General features: G+C 35.5%; 1 protein-coding gene across 1 annotated transcript in view; it reads right to left on the bottom strand.

Moving 5' to 3' along the window:
• Window positions 1-12,178, bottom strand: part of LOC149576516 (peptidyl-prolyl cis-trans isomerase FKBP16-4, chloroplastic-like) — a 105,772-nt gene that overhangs the window by 25,905 nt on the left and 67,689 nt on the right. The window lies entirely within an intron of this gene.

Below are 12,178 nucleotides of genomic sequence, written 5' to 3'. Positions count from 1 at the left end.
ATTAACAACATTTGTTCTAATCTAGGTCACTGTTGAGCAGCACAAACATAAAGATTGACTACAGATTCAGAAGGCCACATGAATGACAATATGTGCACCTTAAAAAAAATAAACAATGGCTGCATGTAGAGCTCTTTAGCGACCATTGATCCCTTCTTGACTGATCATTCTTAGATCACACGAAGGAAAGATCCATTGAATTTCTTAATGATTATGTATTTTCTATTGGGATCACTATAGTAGAGCGTAACTAGTTAAATACAGATGAAGGATCCATTGGTCACTTCATGTAAGCTTATCTCATGCGCTTCAAGATCAAAATTCAACATTCTCTGATAATGAGAAAATGAGTTTTAATGACAATTAGGATAAACTATGATTAGGATCTATTACAAAGGATTTAGTTTTGAAAATTGCTCATATAGGCATCAAATTCTAAAATAAATTGTCGCCAGTTTTATTTGATTGTCTTGGTCTATATTTTCATGTATTAGGTTATGACTACAAATGCCTGTGTGGTCAAGTCAGGTATCAACTTATAGCAGGAAGTTCAGAAGAACATGTCTTTTTCATCCTTAACATAAGGTGTGCAACATGACCTACAAGTTCTTTGTCCCCAAAGTGTGTTAGCCATATTCATTTGCAAACGTCATTCGTACTTTTTGTGATTGATTCTTAGTTTTGCAGCCTTGGTTCTTTTTTAAGGCTAGATAAATTACATGCGCTAGAAATTCTCTAGTTTAGGGTAATCATAATTATCAGAAATGAGAAATAGTAACTTCAATGAGATGAAAAACAATATATAATTTTTTTAATAAAAGGAAGGTATATATATTGGACTAGGTTAGATTACAAAATTCCCTTTTTGTTTGAGATGATTACAGCTTTATGCTCAAACAGAACAAAAACATAAAGACAGTACAGAATGATAAAATTAAATCATGCAAAAGCAAATAGTTTTTCTATATTAATGTATCTTCCTTCTAATGCTGAACTCAGAATTTCAGACAAATAGATAATAAATTAAGCAAAAACATAGGAGCAAGTGCCCACATCCTTGAGCATTGTTCCTTATGCAGGGGCGATATCATTAACTGTAGTGCTTTTGGATACTTTTCACATTTGGAGGATTAAAGATAATAAGATGTTGAATAGGCATAAAATGATTATTAGCTGTGAAAAACCAGTGAACTTGGATTCTGGCTCAAGAGTAGATTGTTATGTTAGTTTGAACTTCTAGACATTTAGGTTTGGTTTTTTACCCTTCTAGTTTCTTTTAACTTTGTTTTATGGTAGTTTTATTTATTTTCTTCTTTTTCTTTTTATGCCACATTGAGTGCTGCAATGTTGGCCTCCTTGCACTTCAACATAGTTGTTACTCTGTTTCTGGATGTTGTACACCCATTGCAACACAAAATGGCCACAATGTGGGGACTGCTGATTTAATAGCACTACCTATAAAGTATGTGTTTTCCAAAGGCAATGATCTCTTGTATTTATATTGAGAATGAGCCAAGAAGAGACATGTCCCTTCATGAGACATGTCTATTCATTATTATGTAATTGATATAATGACAATTATAATTTTATAGTTACATGAATATATATACAACTAATTCCTATGACTCATTATTATATTAATCTCTACATACATACATACATATATATATATATATATATATGTATATACATCACATGATATTAATTAAATATATATAATATCTTCAATAGTTTAGACTCGCAGATCTATAATATGACTTCCTTTATTATTTATGTCCCACCCCACCATTGATGGAAATATTTATCCTTTCTTTTCTCCGTATCACCAAATGGAGACATAAATTATTGCTTGGGGTGTCTCACCCATTTCGTACCCATCCTAAAAAAAGGATCTTCAATTTTTTTACTTTCTAGAATATACTATCCGCTGCGATAATTACCTTCTACAAGATATGGACGATCCTCTTCGAAAGCATCTTCTGCATAAGCTTCCCAATATATACAGTGGTTTCAATATTTCAATGATCTAAATATGTGTAGGTTCTTCTGTATGCACTCTGCGGCATTTACAATATCCTCTGCAATTATGAGTCATGATAATGATATTGTTTCCTCTAGTCAAATTTGGTCCTGCAATAATAATCAATGTGTATTGATAATGCCTATGCAATGATCGTTATTATGAATCGATTGTCTACTTTGATCGATGTGGTAATACAATAGTTGTCTTACGTGATATATACATGCATACATATGACCTCCCAATATATATACAACAATCTGTGATAGTATCCTTTGTATCTTCTGCATTCATTTGCTAGAACTCAAATTAATATTGACCATGTTGGGATGCAATTGAATTACTTCATTTATTCATGCAGTTTGAGATCTTTCTAGCAAAATGCATTTTGCGCATATTCCACAATTGGTCCCAATGGTCTTATCACACATGATTGGAGGAAATTCTGGTTTTATTAAATTAATCTTTGACTTATTTGAACAACATAAACTTTAATGCGGATAGTAATAAATCTCAATGCTTCTTACATTTGCAACTTGGCTCTGATACCATGTTGATTTTAGGATGTGTTTTCCAAAGGCAGTGATCTCTTGTATTTACATTGAGAATCAGCCAAGAAGAGACATGTCCCTTCATGGGACATGTCTATTCATTATTTTGTAATTAATCTAATGACAATTATAATTTTATAGTTATATATATAAATATATGCATATAATTTCGATGAATCATTATTATATTAATTTGTCAATATATATATATATTATCTTCAATAGTTTAGACTCATAGGTTTATTCGATTGAAGCTACCAAAAGCAATAGCAAAGACGATGGTCTAAAAATGGCGAAAGTTTCCCTGACAGGATGCATTTCAGCAACCATTTCCATGCACAAAATAACATCTTGGGGCCATTAGCAATGCAAAGTCATGATGTGGCGTGTTAGAACATTTAATAGTGCTTTTTGTTGCATTTATTTCCATTATGATTTTTATAACAGAAATTTTTCGCTTTTATTTAATAGCTTTGTAGATGTCAGATGGACACCTATAGTTTCATTCTAGCTCAATTGGTCTCCAAGCAAACGTGAGCATATTTCCTGAATCTGTATGCTTTAAAGCAAGAGAGGTGAACTTATCTTTTTAATGGTTTTCTTAAAATTCTAATTAATGTAGGGTAAGAAACAACTTGTGATTACTTAATTAAATTTCATTCATATTTCAATTCTCTAGGCACTTTTGCATTTTGAAAATCTGCGGAGATCTATACATCCCTTCATACATTTTGAAAAGCTATATATCCTTGTAGACTCTTTCCTTCTCAACATGCTGTTTCATACAAAATTTGAGCCCAAAAAATAGTAAAGACAGGCAAGCACCACTCCTCAAATTATATAAATGCAGCTTCGCCAAGAATATAAAGACTGTTTCCAACGTGTATATGATTAGACGCACATTCAAGCACTGGGAAAAGAATGACCAGCTAACAGCATTTGCAGGTGTGTTATCTGTTGTAGGAGACTTAATCCTCTCAGGTGCAATCTGTTGATTAGTTAGCGTCAGAGTCTGTAAATCTGACACAAGACACAACAATAGAATTACCATAGCGATATATTTTAAGTGGTCCTCCAACTTACTAGTGATTTGTAAGAATTCAATCAATCAGTTAATCAGAAATGCAGTGGTTACTAATGAATTGAAGAGAACTGAATTCTGACAGCCACATCTTTGGAAAGACTCACCCCTTGACAGTGGGTGGTACTTGTATGGTTAAAAATGAGTCATTTGAAGATACTGTCAAATACAAGGAGAATGCACTCAGCAGTCAGATCGAGAACAGAAGACATCGAAGATTATAATATCCATATCGCTGAGGATATATAAATATATTGCAGAAGTCCATATACTTAACTCAAAGGGAATATTTATTGCTTAAGTCAATATACTTATCCCTGAGATAGTATCTATATTGCAAAGAGATAATTTATTGGAGTTTGATACACTTACAGAAGTGTGTGTGTATATATAAGGTAACATTCATTATAGAAAACAATATATATCCAGAAGTGTTTATATATCGAGCATAGCTATCTCATCAAGAGTGCAGATTGAAACATCCATATTGAGATACACTATATAATATTGCAGATTTGTAATAAGAATATTGCAGAGAATATACTTATTACATTACAGACATTAATATATATTGAGGATACACTGTAATCAAATCTTGAACACTTGAAAAATAATATTCAGAGATTCTATGTTGGGTTTTTCACCTTCAAAATTGAAAGTTTTACTAGGGTACTTTGGTGTATTTTGAGCTAATTAGTTGAAAACTTTACTTTCTTTAATTATCTGATCATAAAAACATGGTATTAGAGCAGGACTGAAAAAGAATGTGACCAGATTTACTTAGAAGCAAAGTTATTATTCCTCTCTCATATTCAAGGTACAATATCTAGTCACAAATTGGTGTTCAGACTCAAGATTGAAACATACTTAAAGGCGCCACAAACTTTACTTCATCAAAAATTAGATAAAATAAGATAAATTATTTAAGTCCAACAAGAGACCACAAACGGGCCTAAGGGACTGAAGATATGAACAGAGGCCAGAAGGCAGCAGGATCACCAAACGGTGTCCGAGGCAAAGAAAACAAACAAAGCAAGAAGCAAATAAAGAGAAACAACACCACACAAGAGAGACTACAAAACCGCAAAATAACTAGCGATTTGTAGTCATTGAAAAGTAGCTCAGAACTGAAGTGTTAAATTTCATGGGATCTGCTGCAAATGTAATAGCACTGCCATTTGATTTTGGTATGTGTGTTCCAAAGGCTCTCCTCATATAAATAAGAGTACGCCATAAATTTTTGTTACTTAATAATTAATATTATAATAAATATAGCAATAGTTATTTATATTATTATATTAATTTATCTCATATAATAATAAAAACATATATAATTATATCTCATAGGTTTATCCAACTGAAGCTACCACACATCAACACTCCCTCTAGGGGGATAAACACATAATCATATATCACCACAATATAAGAATATCTTTGATCGGAAGATATTCAATATTTTGATATCACGAATCTTGGTGTCCCAAAATATCGAAATTTGATATTTACAAATTACTCAAAAAGTTTGATATCACATATGATATCATGAGTATTGGTCTCCCAGATTATCAATGATATTCACCATGTACTTAATAAGGTTTGATATCACATTTGATATCAAGAGTATTGGCCTCCCAGAATATCGACATTTGATATTCACCAATTACTAAAAAAAAAGTTTGATATCACATCTGATATACAGAGTATTTGCCTCCCAGAATATCAATGATACACACACACACACACACACACACACACACACACACAAATATATTTGTTTTTTTAATTTTATTGTTTGTTTGTTCTCGAAGGGTATCCCTGTGACCCAAGCCCAACGGATTCCCTTTATGGGGCAAGCTTGGAGTGAGACTAGTCCCTTTGGCCATGGGATAACCAACACCTCCCCCAAGTGTTTGTGGCAAGGTAATGACGGGCAGGTTTCAAACCCAAGACCATGGGGATCTACCCACAACCTCAAACCAACTCGAATAACCCACAGGGACAGAATATCAATGATATTCACCAAGTACTCAAAATAAGGTTTGATATCACATATGATATAAAAGTATTGACCTCCCAGAATATTAATGATATTCACCAAGTACTCTTTGAGTAATGGCCTCCCAAAATGTTGAGATGCAAGACATTCACCATATACTCAATTGTTTGATCTCATAATACAAGTTTTTGTAAGATCGTCACCTTACAACAACTTCTCCAAATACAAGTGATGATCATTTGGAAGTCGTCACTTCCTCATGATGTACGCAGGGGGTAGGCCAATTAAAATCGCATGGTCATGATGTATGAATCACGGTCCTCTTGACTGTGAAAATTATAGAACACTAGAGAAACCATCTCAACATGGTTTACTCCCTGTGAATCAATATGATAGAGGTCACGGAAAGTTGACTAAATAATATCCTCTATCTGCTCCCTCTCTTTAAAGGTTGCCCATAATGAAATTTCAGCTCCCTCTAAATCTCAATCTCCCTCTGCCTGCAATAACATTCTCAGAGGAAAAGATCAAGGCAAATATAATACTCAAGAATAATAAGTAATTCTACATAATAAATCATTCCAATGTTCTGTACACACATTCTCCTCAGAATTCTTATTTCTTTTACATATGGAAGAAATGCATTCATTATGAATTCCCATATGTACATACCATGTATATATATAAGAAGTTTAAGTAAAATATTTCAAATGTGAAAGGAGAATCTTAAATAATATATTATAATAATTTATTTCCATAAGCACATTATATATCCATAGATATATTATAATCACAGATGCCTACATATAAATCCATCTCAATTAATATCCTAATAAATTATATTTCTATCTTGAAACATATTAATTAATTCATAAAATCTATCAATTTATTAAACCTCATATTATTGTGTATAATAATATTAGTAGACACTCAATAGTTATCCCTACCAATATTAAATATCAATTCTATTTACTTAGCAAGTAATAGCCATTCCTTAAAATAACAAATTAACGTGTGAAGCCATACCTTTCTTTCATCATATGTATATAAGATGACTTGTGCTGGTTCATTGACTTACCACAGACCTCAAGCATTGTTTGACTTGCATGGGCAATGATAGTTTAATTATATTGGGTTGTATAATCCACAGTCGCCCTTATTTAGTCGATCAATGTTTTATCGGTTCATTTATGAGACCCCAACATTTGTGCTTGTACAGTCAAAATTTGTTCACTCGAGGTCTTGCCATCCTCGTGTCTTGCCTGTAGTGCCCATGCTCTTTTTGGGAATCTAGTTTCTTTATTGTTGGTACACTATGATATACAAATGTATCTTTGTCTCACTACGACTTTTCTTACCTGCCACTGTTCCACTAAATCAGTGACTTTGGTGTGTAGTATTCTGCTCATATATTCACATTGATCCTTCTTCCTTCAATACTTCCCTTGCACCTTATGCAATTATAATTTAATGAACTGATTCGAAAGGGTCCCAACAATAATGAATAACCTTCCGTTTGTATGCTTCCCTCAAGTTGGGATGACTCCTTACACATGGTAATTATGCAATATGAGGAATTTTTGAAGCATATACATAACATTGAAATATATGCCTCCTTTGGACTGTTATTGTCAACATGATCATTCATTCATTTATTGCCAATATGATGTGGATAACACACCATTAGTGACGTCGACTAATAGTTATTGCAGTAAAAATTGCAATACTTTCAGAGTGCACTCCAACTTGTATTTTGCAAGCCAATACATAACCCTTGGCCAAAGCATCTTGCATGGGTGCCCATGCATTGAACACGCAATCATTCGGTCTTGTTGATCACAAAATCCTAGTCATGAAAACGACTTAACACTTTCTAGCTCGACCTCCATCAAATCTGGGCTTCGTAGATCGCAACAATATTTGACCACGCACAAACATCAACTCTTTTGCGAGGGACGTTTGGTAGCTAATTGTCTTGCAGTCTATTGGAATAGTTGACAATATAATTGACCGATATTTGTTTGCATAGACCTTGCCATAGTTTACGATTGGTGTTAAGAACACAGAGCATCTCTAATTTGAATTTCTGAAAGATTAACACAGCTAATTTCTCTACCACATCATTGTCATCAGATCCATATACTCATTCCTCGATAATATTCGCTACACACTTCAATCTCCAATAAACTCTTAGAAAATAATTTGAATTGTTTTGATCATTGTTCACAGTCAATACTAGTTTCAATGTGGATAGTAATACATCTCAATGCTTCTTACATTTGCAACTAGGCTCTGATACCATGTTAAATTTCATAAGGATCTGTTGCAAATGTAATAGCACTGCCATTTGATTTTGGTATGTGTTGATGTCAATTTTGTACTACTACATAACATATAGCAATTGAATACTTGATATGGAATATCAAACGCTCAATCCCTCTCTTGAAAAGTAAATACTCATGAAGAACATGAGAAAAACTCCAATGTTCCTTACACATGGATACTAACTCAGTTATATTAATGTGATTTGTTGGTTAATCACGTAGGCAGCCTTATGTTGTTCATTCAAGGATGTTGAACTTTGCTGTGATGATGACGAAATCTAGCTTTGCAATGCATACTAGCGTCAAATGATGTTGGTGGTGATGATGATGGAGGGTGAGCATTCAAATGACTCATGCCTTCCTAACATTCTTCTCGATTGAATTCCAACTACTAAACTACTTGTTTTACCTCTACTCCTATGAATGGAAAGATTAGCAAATGGACGGGGATCAAATCTGATGAAAACTTACCAGAGGCTCTACCTCCATAGATGCAATGATTCAAGGGAAAAAGACTAGATTGCCACGCAAGGCTTCCTAGCCAGCCGCTAGGATGTTAGTGGCCTAATTTATAGATCCCTATCAAACATCCACTAATATCACCATACAACTATCCATCTATTCTTACTCTTGCTTAACAACTTTCTTGAAATAAAATCTACTTTAACAACTTCAATGAAATTTAACTCTAATTATTGGAAGTAGAAACCATGCAATAACACCAAGTGTTTTTATCACCATGCAAGTCACAACAATGATAAGAGAAGCAATTTTGGTATTATCTTAAGCAACAATTTTCTTCGACTCTTCACAAATGAGAGCCCAAAATTACAACCAACTGTAGAGATTAAGAGGTAAAATCAACGATCCATATCAAATCCCAAAAATCCTAATTAGGGTTGCCACCCCATCAACCAATGAGAAGACACCACCTCATCAATGGACCAATGAAAAAAGAAAAGAAAAGTGGCAACCAATGAGAAGGCACCAAAATCAAACACCTATCATACCCAAGAAGAAGGAGAATTTGCCACTTGGGCTTTATATCAAATGATCCTCTAATATAATTCTACCCTTTTCTTTCATCTTTTTAACCAAGGCAATGAACTTAGCCACCTTGAGAGGGCAAGGCGTGTGCTTCATTTTGAGCTTAGCTGAATCCATCATATTGCTCGCTGCTTATAGGGTTTTCTCATTATCCTTCTCATACTCTTTTGCATACCTAATAAAGGCACTGAGGGAGGCAAGGGTGCCCAAATGTTTCTTCTTGATGGCAACATTTCCCAACTCATCCAATCTCGATCCAAAGTCTGTCTCATTGATGCTCTCCTCTTTGATATCCTCAAAATCAAGTGCAACCCCAACATTGTTCATCATGGTTAAAATGGAAGTGTCAACACCTGGGCTGTGTTGTGCAATTTCATTCTATATCTCTTCAAGTATCCTCAATCTGATGGTCAAGGCAACATACCAAGACTCCATTGTACTCATTCCTCCTTCATCCACCAACTTGGTTCTCTCCAAATATCTCTCCGGTAGCCTAATAAATGCTCATAGCTTGGGAAAGGCTAAGTCCTTGACTGGAAGAAAATCCTTCCACTCCCCTTCAAATGTTCTGAATTTGTCTCTAATAACCACCAATAACCTGAATGTTGAGATAAAGGAAGGCAAGAAATTTTGCCCATCTTGAATTATATCACTGATCCAATCTTTGATTTCGTGCAGCTGAGCCGATATCTCTTCTATGTTGTTCTCGTTGTCTTGCGGAAGGGTTGCCTGATGCAACTGTTGGATAGGTTGGCAATCTCTCCAATACTCACTTTCGGGCTCCAACTTTACAATCCTCTCATTTTCCTTCCTCAACCTTTCTCTAATTGAAACCATGTCATCTGTGATTCTTCCTAAGTTATGCTCTACTATCTCATACTCCTGGGCTACAATCTCATCCACTGCCTTGCTAACCTTGGATATAGCAATCTAAACTTTTCGGTGACCATCATCATTGCTCCTGATTACCATTGCCATCGTTTTTGCAATTTGTTTCTGTTTCTCACTATCTTCCTTTTCCACTAACCCCTGAATATCTTCAACTGTTCGAACAGTCACCACCTTGCCTCTTGGCATAAGCATTTGCCTTAACCATGGTGGTGCAATGCATCTCCCTAAATCTGGATTTGGTTCAACTAGCAAAGCATCACCAACAGTCTCAGGCGCTTGGCTTACTTCCTCCAAATCAATTGGTCTATCCTCTTCTTCACTAGTGATTGTCACACCATCTCCATGTTGGTTCTCTGAGAGAGGAGAGTATTTGGTACTATCACTGTAACCACTTGATTCCGAATTAGAGCTCAGCTCTACCGCAACTCTTTGTCCACTCATATTAATTCCTTGGCTCCTAGCCTCAGCTATGCTCTCCCTTGACAATGCTGCATTTTGTCTCTTTGCTAGAGGTTCCTGATGTTCTTTACTTTTCTGAACCTCCAAATTTCTCTTCTTGCTCTTAACTGATCTTTGTTGCTGGCTACTACCCCTACCTTTCTATCCGACTAACTCCGCTGGACCTTCCTTCGGTTTCATTTTCTCATAAGTAAGGCGTACCTTCCGACTTTGTAATTGTCTTGAATTCCCATTGTACCACGACTCAACGTGTAAATCAACTGTCCTTGTAACTGCCTCTAAGGATCCTAATGATCATCCCAATCCACTGGACCCAATTATGTTCCATCCACTGTATTGTAATCTTCTTTTAACACATTTTCATGATCTTCCATTTGATTGGGAATATCAAGGCCTCTCCATCTGATTTCCCTCATCATGCCCACTGACAACCTTGAGAAAGCTAGCTTTCTCACATGAAAGTCATCTTGTGCATTGGCCCAAAAATCTTCTATAGTAGTAATATGTTTGAATGTGTTTTCGTGAGATGCCTTGATAAGACCATTAGGATCGAATCCCTGTCTTGCTCTATACCATCCTAATGATACCATTCTAACTCCTTCTCCGCAGTTGCAAAGGCGACAGGATTGAGGCAAGTATCATTGCCTATTCCAAATGAGAAGGTAATCTCTATCTCACCTTTAAGTTTCATCATTTTGTCATAATGCTCAAGTTGCCTAGCCAACTCCATCAAAACTATCTTGTCGGGTGGGTACCTTGGAAGTCTCTTGGAACAAATTGTACTTCCTACTACTCTAATATATGTAAATTGCGAAAATTGGATGAACCAACTTGTCATGTCCCCACTCTAGCTCAATTTAACAGAGACATGTGAGTCAGCTTATTATGGAGTCTTGTAGGCTAACAGGGTTGGATAGAGACCCAGTATGGTTATTCAATGTTGGGGACTTGGTTTTCTGGTGGGTATTGATCAGTTGGGTGACGTTCCTTGTTCTTAGGAGGCAGTTCCTACATTTATGGGGTTCACTCCTACTTTTTAGGAGGTATGATCATGCCCAAGGCTGGGTTTCCATGAGATGACCCTTTGGGTTCAGTTTCAAAGGGATAGGGCTTGCTTCCTAAATTTTAGGAGCATCCCTAGATTTTAAGGATGAGACTGCCAGTGGATCCTTGATTTCCGACTTCAATCACAGACAGGTGACAGGATGATTTTATGGTTTGTGATGTCAGTTGGGCAGTTTATGGCTATTTGGGTTATATTTTTAATATTTCCTAAGTTAGCGTTTAATATTTAAATAAGGCTAAGTTAATAGCCATTTTGGAGTAATAAGGGAATTTTGGCCTCATCTGGATGCGTATCCCACGTTATGATAGCTTGTTGGAAAGGTCTTGAAATTCTCTAAATCTTCCTCTTTGGTCTCAGGGCAATTCGGTGAGCGGATTTATTACTATGGTAGAAAAGGTCATTTTCTAGTGACATGGTCACTTTAAAATAAGATTTAATTCATTTTTATAGCCAACGCCAATTGGGGGTCACTTTAGGGTTCGAATTGCTTTGCAAGGGGTTATAAGGAGATGGGCGCCATTTCTCATGATATATATATTTTTCAAACACTTCTTTTCAGATTTGCTCTGCTTGAGCGATTTGCATTCTGGGACGCAAACCCCAGGGTAATTGCTGGGACGTAACCCTCAGCAGCATTGGGTATCGGTTTGTCAGTAGTTTCAACAGTATTCAAGAGGAACGTAGATGCCACTTCAGCTTGGGCCTACAGTTTGTTTCGTTGGGCATGTTCTTTGGCATATGGG

The sequence above is a fragment of the Cupressus sempervirens genome, chromosome 1 (genome assembly GCF_028749045.1).
Source record: "Cupressus sempervirens isolate cs-2001-9-10 chromosome 1, ASM2874904v1, whole genome shotgun sequence".
NCBI lineage: Eukaryota > Viridiplantae > Streptophyta > Pinopsida > Cupressales > Cupressaceae > Cupressus > Cupressus sempervirens.
This window is presented reverse-complemented; position numbering and strand designations above follow the sequence as displayed.